Source organism: Bubalus bubalis, chromosome 24 (genome assembly GCF_019923935.1).
Source record: "Bubalus bubalis isolate 160015118507 breed Murrah chromosome 24, NDDB_SH_1, whole genome shotgun sequence".
Classification (NCBI taxonomy): Eukaryota; Metazoa; Chordata; class Mammalia; order Artiodactyla; family Bovidae; genus Bubalus; species Bubalus bubalis.
In genome coordinates, this window is record NC_059180.1 from 3,881,472 (window position 1) to 3,889,784 (window position 8,313).

Below are 8,313 nucleotides of genomic sequence, written 5' to 3' on the forward strand. Positions count from 1 at the left end.
GCGAAGAGCTGACTCATTGGAAAAGACTGATGCTGGGAAGGATTGGGGGCAGGAGGAAAAGGGGACAACAGAGGATGAGATGGCTGGATGGCATCACTGACTCGATGGACGTGAGTCTGAGTGAACTCTGGGAGTTGGTGATGGACAGGGAGGCCTGGCGTGCTATGATTCATGGGGTCTCAAAGAGTCAGACATGACTGAGCGACTGAACTGAACTGAATACGCCAGGGACTGTTTTAGGCACTGGGAACATAACACTAAAATGGAAAGATCCCTGAACTTCATAGTTTACATTGTAGTGTGTACATACTACTACTACCAAGTCGCGTCAGTCGTGTCCGACTCTGTGCGACCCCATAGACGGCAGCCCACCAGGCTCCCCCGTCCCTGGGGTTCTCCAGGCAAGAACACTGGAGTGGGTTGCCATTGCCTTCTCCGAGTGTGTACATACAAATACATAATTTTTTGTTTGCCAAAATAGCATTATTGTATACATAATGGTTCTACCTCTTGCTTGCTCTTTTTTTTTAACCCCAGAGTATGTCTTGGTGATCCTTCACACCACTACATAATCATCTGCTATATTGTATTTACCTCACATGTACAATTCATTATTTGGCAGAGCCATAACATATCTGCCAAAGTCTCAAACTGTTGCCTAGAGGGGATATGCAAGCAACAATTCAACAAGGTGACAAAGTGGAGCAGGTGTGTTTTGTTCTAAGCAGAAGTAGCTATTTACACAGACCAAAGGATTGTTAACTTGAATGCCAGTGTTTTAAGAATATTTGAAAACCCAGATCTTTATGACATAAATCTAATTTTTTAATATTTGCAACTAATTCAAGATTATGAAACAGTATTCAGGCTAAGCACAACATACCTGCAGGACAAATTTAGCCTAAGGGCCACCAATTTGCAACCTTAAATGTAACGGTCCTATTATTAAACATTTAGGTCAATTTCAGGTTTTGCTATTACAAACTGTGTTGCAGTGAAAATACGTTTATGAAGTTCATTACACACAAGTAGGTATATTTTTCTAGGACAGCTACAGGAAGTAGAATTCCTGGGCCCCAGAATATATAGATATTGTTGTCGTTGTTATTGATGTTCAGTTACTAAGTTGTGTCCGACTCTTTGCAACCCCGTGCATTTTTAGTTTTAATAAATAGTATTAAATTGCTCTTCCACTTCAAATGTCTGAAAGAGCCTGTTTCTCCAAACCCTTGCAAGCATTTGAGAGGTCAGGTCCTTTTTGTTTGTTGGTTTGGCCATGCCACAATGCTTGTGGAATCTTAGTTCCCCGACCAGGAATTGAACCCTTAACCCAGGCCATAGAAGTGGACCACCAGGGAATTCCCAGATCAGCTCCTTTAATATATACATTTTGATGAGTTAAATGGCATTTTATTTATTTGTTCACCACACACTTAATGTAGCGCTTACTATGTTCCAGGTGCTGTTCTAAGTAGTTTAAAGTTTTTAAATATTTATCATTTAATTTTTATAGTAACTCTATGAGATAGTTCAGTTCAGTTCAGTTGCTCAGTCATGTCCCGACTCTTTGAAGCCCCCAAGGACTGCAGCATGCCTGGCTTTCCTGTGGAAGTTCAGGAGTCTATCACCCCAGGAGTCCTTCACCAACTCCCAGAGTTTGGTCAAACTCATGTCCATTGAGTCAGTGATGCCATCCAACCATCTCATCCTCTGTCGTCCCCTTCTCCTCCTACCTTCAATCTTTCCCAGCATCAAGGTCTTTTCCAATGAGTCGGTTCTTTGCATCAGGTGTCCAAAGTATTGGAGCTTCAGCTTCAGCATCAGTCCTTCCAATGAATATTCAGGACTGATCTCCTTTAGGATGGACTGGTTGGATCTCCTTGCAGTCCAAGGGACTCTCAAGAGTCTTCTCCAACACCACAGTTCAAAAGCATCAATTCTTCGGCACTCAGCTTTCTTTATAGTCCAGTTCTCACATCCATACATGACTACTGGAAAAACCATAGCTTTGACTAGACATACCTTTGTTAGCAAAGTAATGTCTCTGCTTTTTAATATGCTGTCTAGGTTGGTCATAGCTTTTCTCCCAAGGTGCAAGCTCTCATACTTACTATGAATTAAGTATTATTATAATTATTATACCACTTTTATAGATGAGGAAATGGAGACCTAGAGAAGTTAAACTGTTAAACTAGAGTTAAAATGTTAACAATAGAGTTAAATGTTAAATAAAGTTAAACAATAGAGTTAAAATGTTAAACAATAGAGTTAAACAATAGAGTTAAAATGTATGAGAGCCATGATTCAAACCCAGGCCATTGGGCTAAAGAATCAGTGTGCTCAAGGCAATGGCACCCCACTCCAGTACTCTTGCCTGGAAAATCCCATGGATGGAGGAGCCTGGTAGGCTGCAGTCCATGGGGTCGCTGAGAGTCGGACACGACTGAGCGACTTCACTTTCACTTTTCACTTCCATGCAGTGGAGAAGGAAATGGCAACCCACTCCAGTGTTCTTGCCTGGAGAATCCCAGGGATGGGGGAGCCTGGTGGGCTGCCAGACGTCTTTGGGGTTGCACAAAGTCAGACACTACTGAAGCGACTTAGCAGCAGCAGCAGCATTGCTGTGCTGGGCTGTCTTAGTTACAACTGGCTGGCTTCTAGCCATGCTGAGCATCACTAGACATTTAAGTTGCTTCCATGTCTTTTCTGTTGTAAACAATGTGCCACAGTGAACACTGGGTTGCATGTATCCTTTCAAACCATGGTTTTCTCTGGATATATGCCCAGGAATGGAGTTTCTGGATCACAGGGTAGCTCTAGTTTTGGTGTTTTGTGGAAGCTCCATACTGTTCCTCATAGTGGCAGCATCAATTTACATTCTCATCCACAGTGTAAGAGTGTTCCTTTTTCTCCACACTGGCTCCAGCATTTATTATTTGTAGACTTTTTGATGGTGGCCATTCTGGCCGGGGTGAGACGATATCTCATTGTAGTTTTGATCTGCATTTCTCTAATAATTAGTAATGTTGAGTGTCTTTTCATGCACCTCTTTGCCATCTATGTGTCTTCTTTGGAGAATAGGAGTGGATCTTTATTGGTCTCAGCCAATCAGGATAATCCTATCTTCCTTATCACAGTAATTTTTCAAAACCAATTAGAATGAAGCTAGGATTCCTGTTCAGTGGTGCCTCTTTTCCCTTGCATGAGTGCGTGCTAAGTCGCTTCAGTTGTGTCTGACTCTTTGCAACCCCATGGACTATAGCCCACCAGGCTCCTCTGTCCATGTGATTCTCCAGGCAAGAATACTGGAGAGGGTTGCCATGCCCTCCTCCAGAGGATCTTCCCAACCCAAGGACTGAACCCAAGTCTCTTGCATCTCCTCCGTTGGCAGGTTGATTCTTTATGCTTTTCCTCTACCTAGGTAGTTTTAATTTTTATTCAAGGATATGACATAGTGAACTTAATCTAACCTTATCATTGAACATTTGTGCCATTTCCTACTTTTTAGTATTATAGAGATTTACAAGTATTAATATGCATAGGCTTTTTTTTCAGTTGAATTATTTTCTCAGGACATACATTTCAGTGATCAGTTTGTTCCTGAAACTCATGTGTTACTGGCATTTTATTTTTTCCTTCTCTTCTTCAAAATCTCCAAGCATGAACCTTGACACAAGTTTATAAATAGCATATGAAAACACTGCCTGAAACCAAAAATTTAATATAAGTGGATAGGAAGGAGTGTATCACCTTTAAAGCCTGTAGCAGAGAATCCCTCCTGGCGCATTCTGAAGCCCTCCTGTCAGCCCCTGAAACTGGACCTGTGGTGTCACTTTTTACCTGCTACGAGATCGATTGACAGACTCAACTGCCTTGTATACCACCATCTCTTATCCCCAAGGGAATGACTGAAGCAGCAGTTGGAAATGAGGTACAGGACTTCATATTTGCCTTTGCAAGGCAAATATAGCACATGGTACTTGTTTGCAAACAGTAATTTATTGGTCAGGGAGAATTTTACAGTGGAAGAATAAAGGAAAAAATTTAAAAGAACATAATGACAGTATTTTTGTTGGAGGGCAGGCATTGGTTCTGCATTTGCTTACTATTGTATCAGTAGCAACTATTTTAGTGCCTCGTTCACATGTGTGTCTGTGCGCTCAGTCGCTCAGTCATGTCTGAACTCTGCCCGCCAGGCTTCTCTGTCCATGGGATTTCCCAGGCAAGAATACTGGAGTGGGCTGCCATTTCCTTCTCTGGGGAATCTTCCTGACCCAGCGACTGAACCCATGTCTCTTGTGTTTCCTGCATTGGCAAGTGAATTCTTTACCCCTAGTGCCACCTGGGAAGCCCTGCCTTGTTCATAATAGATTCTCAAATCAAATGTGTTGAACAAATGAAAGAATAAAGATGGATTCTATCCGAAGGAAAATCTATACCCTGGATAGCAACCAAAACAAAAATTCTTCTGCCCAGTAGATTGGGCTGTTACATGTCACCATTAAGCAGCTGGAAGATAACGTAGGTTTGGCCAACTTACACTTTCCAGTTGGCCTTGGCTACCTTGCTTGCTGCCCCTTAAGGTAAGAGAGTTCAGCTCCAAGGTCAAAAGGGTTGTCAGGGCAGAACCTCCATTCCTGATTGTTTCTGAATGGTTTTGAGCCAGTGCCCTCTTCAGCTCTCCTCACCCCAAATGCTCTGTTACTCTGGTTACCAATCCTGCATTTCACCATCAGCTGTGGTATCTCTCAAATCAGAGTGTATGTATACCTATACCTAAAAGTTATCAGATGTCCCTGGTGCTCCAGTGGTTAGGAATCCACCTGCCAATGCAGGGGACCTAGGTTCGATCCCTAGTCAGGGATCCTCTATGCCACAACCAAGAGTTCACATACTGCAACTAAAGATTACACGTACCGCAACTAAGACCTGGGGTAACCAAATAAATAAATATTTTTTAAAACAGAAGAAGATGATGAGCTCAGGAATCTGACTTCCTGGGTTCCACTCTCTTCTAGCTGTGTGGTTTTTATTTAACCTCTCTTAGCCTGTTTCCTCATCAGTTCAAGTAAGGATAAGAGACTACAAAGGTTGTTGTAAGGGTTAAATGAGATAATGCACGTGAAGGACATTCGGTCCACATTGGCCATTCATATAGATGCAGTCCTCAAACTTAGTGAATGTGATCAATACAGGAGAACAAAGTGGGAAGTATTTCTGACCTCTGTAAAGTTTTGGGGTATTAGAGTTCCTTTATGTAGCAAGTAATAGTAAGCCCAACTGAAATGGAATTCAGCAAGCAAAGGAGACTTGACCTCTGCCACTGGAATATCCAGAGACGGGACAGGCTTCAGGAATGGTTTGAACCAGCAGCTCAATGGCATCATCGAGGACAAAGGTCCTTTTTGTCCCTCACTCTGTCAGCTGAGTATCAGCTTCATCCTCAGACCAGCTTTCCTCCTGGGATGGCTGCCAGCTACATTTGGGTATTCACGCTTCCACATTCACTTCCACTGAGGGGGAGAGTAGGGAGGTTTACCCAGGTATTCCAAATAGGAGTACTAAGACTCATCCTGCTTGGCTTGAGGCAGAGGCTAACTCCTGCACCCAGTTTGGAGGCTGGGAAAATGGACTTTGCCTTTTAGTGAGCTGAACAAGCACCGCCCCCCACCACCACCACCACTGAGGCTGCAGGGAGGATCAGTTTCTCCCAAATCATAGGGGCTGGCTGCTCAGGGGAGAGGAAGACTCCAGATGGAGACCTGGATAGTACTAGAAAGTACTAGAAAGGGACATGGGTGCTGGGGAGAAACTCAATACATGGGTACCTAATAAGGTGTCATATCTGGAATGAAAAGAGCAATGTGTTAAAAATGTCCCACCAATTAAGAATGAGCCCAGGATGAAGCATTTGAAAAAGAATAGATACACATATAACTGAATGACTTAGCTGTACACCTGAAACCAACACAACATTTGTTAATCAATTATACTTCAAAATGAAATTAAAAGTTTAAAAAAAAAAAAGAGTGAGCCCAGGATGAATGAAGTTGCACTGTGAGAACAGGAGATGCCTGGAGCGTAGCAGGAGCTCGCAGTGGACGCCCTTCATCTCCCAGACTCAAAGGCAAATCTATTAATAAAATTCCTCGCTGGCAAGCCGTCTCCTGGTGTAAGTTCAAGAAAACGAGTATTCAAAGGAAGAGGGAGGAAATTCTAGCCACAAAGCTGCAGCCTCACAGCCCTGCAAGGTCGCCCAGGACAGATGCAGTTTCTTAGGAAGAGCAGGAGGGCGTAAAGAGAGAAGAGGCAGAGGCTCTCCAGCATCACGGGGGCAGCAGAGAAGGGGCTGGGAAAGACATCCACGTTAGGATGGTCAACCCAGAGGGCCACGGAAGCCAACAGGCAGGCGGAAATGTTACCTCAGGTCTCCAGGAGGCGGGTGGGAGGGGCCTGGAATGAGCGTCTGGAAAGCAGGGTGCCGCCTGTCCTGGCACCAGGCTTTGTGGGCTCCTCTGGTCCCCAAGCCACCACGCAACTCCTCTTGCCATGGACGGAGCTCCAGAATCTGCAGGATTAGCAGTTTACAAACTCTGCAGTCTGGAGGAGGGGCATCCAGAGCCTGGCGTTCCGAAGTGGTTCCGAACACTAGCCCGAAGCCCTGGGACCAGAGGGAGGGGCCCCTGGGATACACAGTTTGTTGTCTGTCACGCACCTGACACAGTGAGGTTGTGCAGCACCCTGACTGTCCTACTCTGATGCTGCTCCCAGGAGCGGTGAAGGGCGCCGAGAGAGCTGTGTGTGCAGCTGAGAGGCGTTCAAGCTGGCCCAGAGTCCAAGGTGCCAAAGGCAGCCTCCGTTGTTTCACCATAACTGGACTGAGCTTGGCTCCTGTGGCCCAGGTTCTGAGTTTGGGAGCGGGGATGAGTCTGCTCCTCCTGAGCCTCCCTCCTCACCTGCTGCTCAAACTCTTACTTCTTTGGGGTGTGAAAGAGGCTCTTAGTCCAGGCAGTGTTAGTTCAGTCTTAGTTCAGGCAGTCCCACTCTATGATTTATGGTTTAAACCGTAAACTTTTGCAATTTTTTTTCCATTCCCAAATCCCCAACTTAGCGTGCGCACACACACACACGAATAGTTTGTATTTCAGACCTTAGTTTTTTCAACAGATACAGTAAAGTCTACTTAGCAGGCTGAAAGACCAAAAAGAGCTCTTTTAAGGCTAAATCTCCCACTGCCGGCCCCTCACACACACCCCAAGTTCCTAAAGCTGCCTTGACTACTGGGGGAAGGGCAGCAGGTATAAGGGATGGGAAGGGCAACTCCTCCAAATCGCTACCACGTTTCTTTAAGGATGGGTGTGGTCTTATTCCTGGCAGAGCTGGAGGTGGTTTACCTCCACAAACAAAGAAGGTAAAATAACTTTCAAGTGAGTAGAGAGGAAGCAAGACCAAGGGGAAAGGAACTCGAGAAAGACAAGGTGTGCCAGTGTGCTGACCTCACTTCTCTGGTGGAAGCAGGGACGTTGGGAGAGACTCCCGCCAGCACTTGGCTCACAGACCAGCTCTGCATGCAATGTCAGGCCAAGGCCTGTGCCAGGGGCTGAGCAGAGAGTCAAGCCTGCCTGGATCTGGACGTGACGGCTAATACTTTGTTCTCTACTGTTGTACCGCTAATGCTTCCTATGACATGGCCGTGGGATTTACAGTCCCAAATGCTGCTCATCACACCGCACTGCTCTCCAAAGAGCGACCCCAACAAGCCTCATCCTTAATTCACCCCAGATCCATGGGCAAGTAAGCCCCCAGCTTTTGGCCTGTTTGCCACTAAGCCAACTCTCCTCCTCTGAACTTGTTTTGAAACAGCTGTGGCAACCAGCATTTCCAACTCTCTGGAGGCTGACTCCCCACCCCACCATCTTCCCCAGCACCCCAACATTTGCAAACTGGGTAGGAAAATGAGTGACCTTGTCTGTGGTAGGGACAATGTCCTTTGCTCACCCATGGCTTCCTCTGCCCAGGAACGGGTACAGTGACATCTCCCAGGCTCCTTTGAAGTTTGTCCTGGGCTTTGAAAAGCATGCAGAAGAAATGCAGGTCGCTTCTAGACCATTCCCTTAAAGCATTCCCGCACAATCCTCTGTCAATCTCTTCCCCTTCTATTGATATAATGGCTTTTACAGAAGTGACCACATGTTTAAGATGTTGGCATCACAAGATAGAAGGATCTGGAACCCAGCATCTTTTCCTGGAGGTCGCCCCCACCCCCGGCCCAGGAAATCCACTCAATCCACGCTGAACTGTAATGTAGGCAGT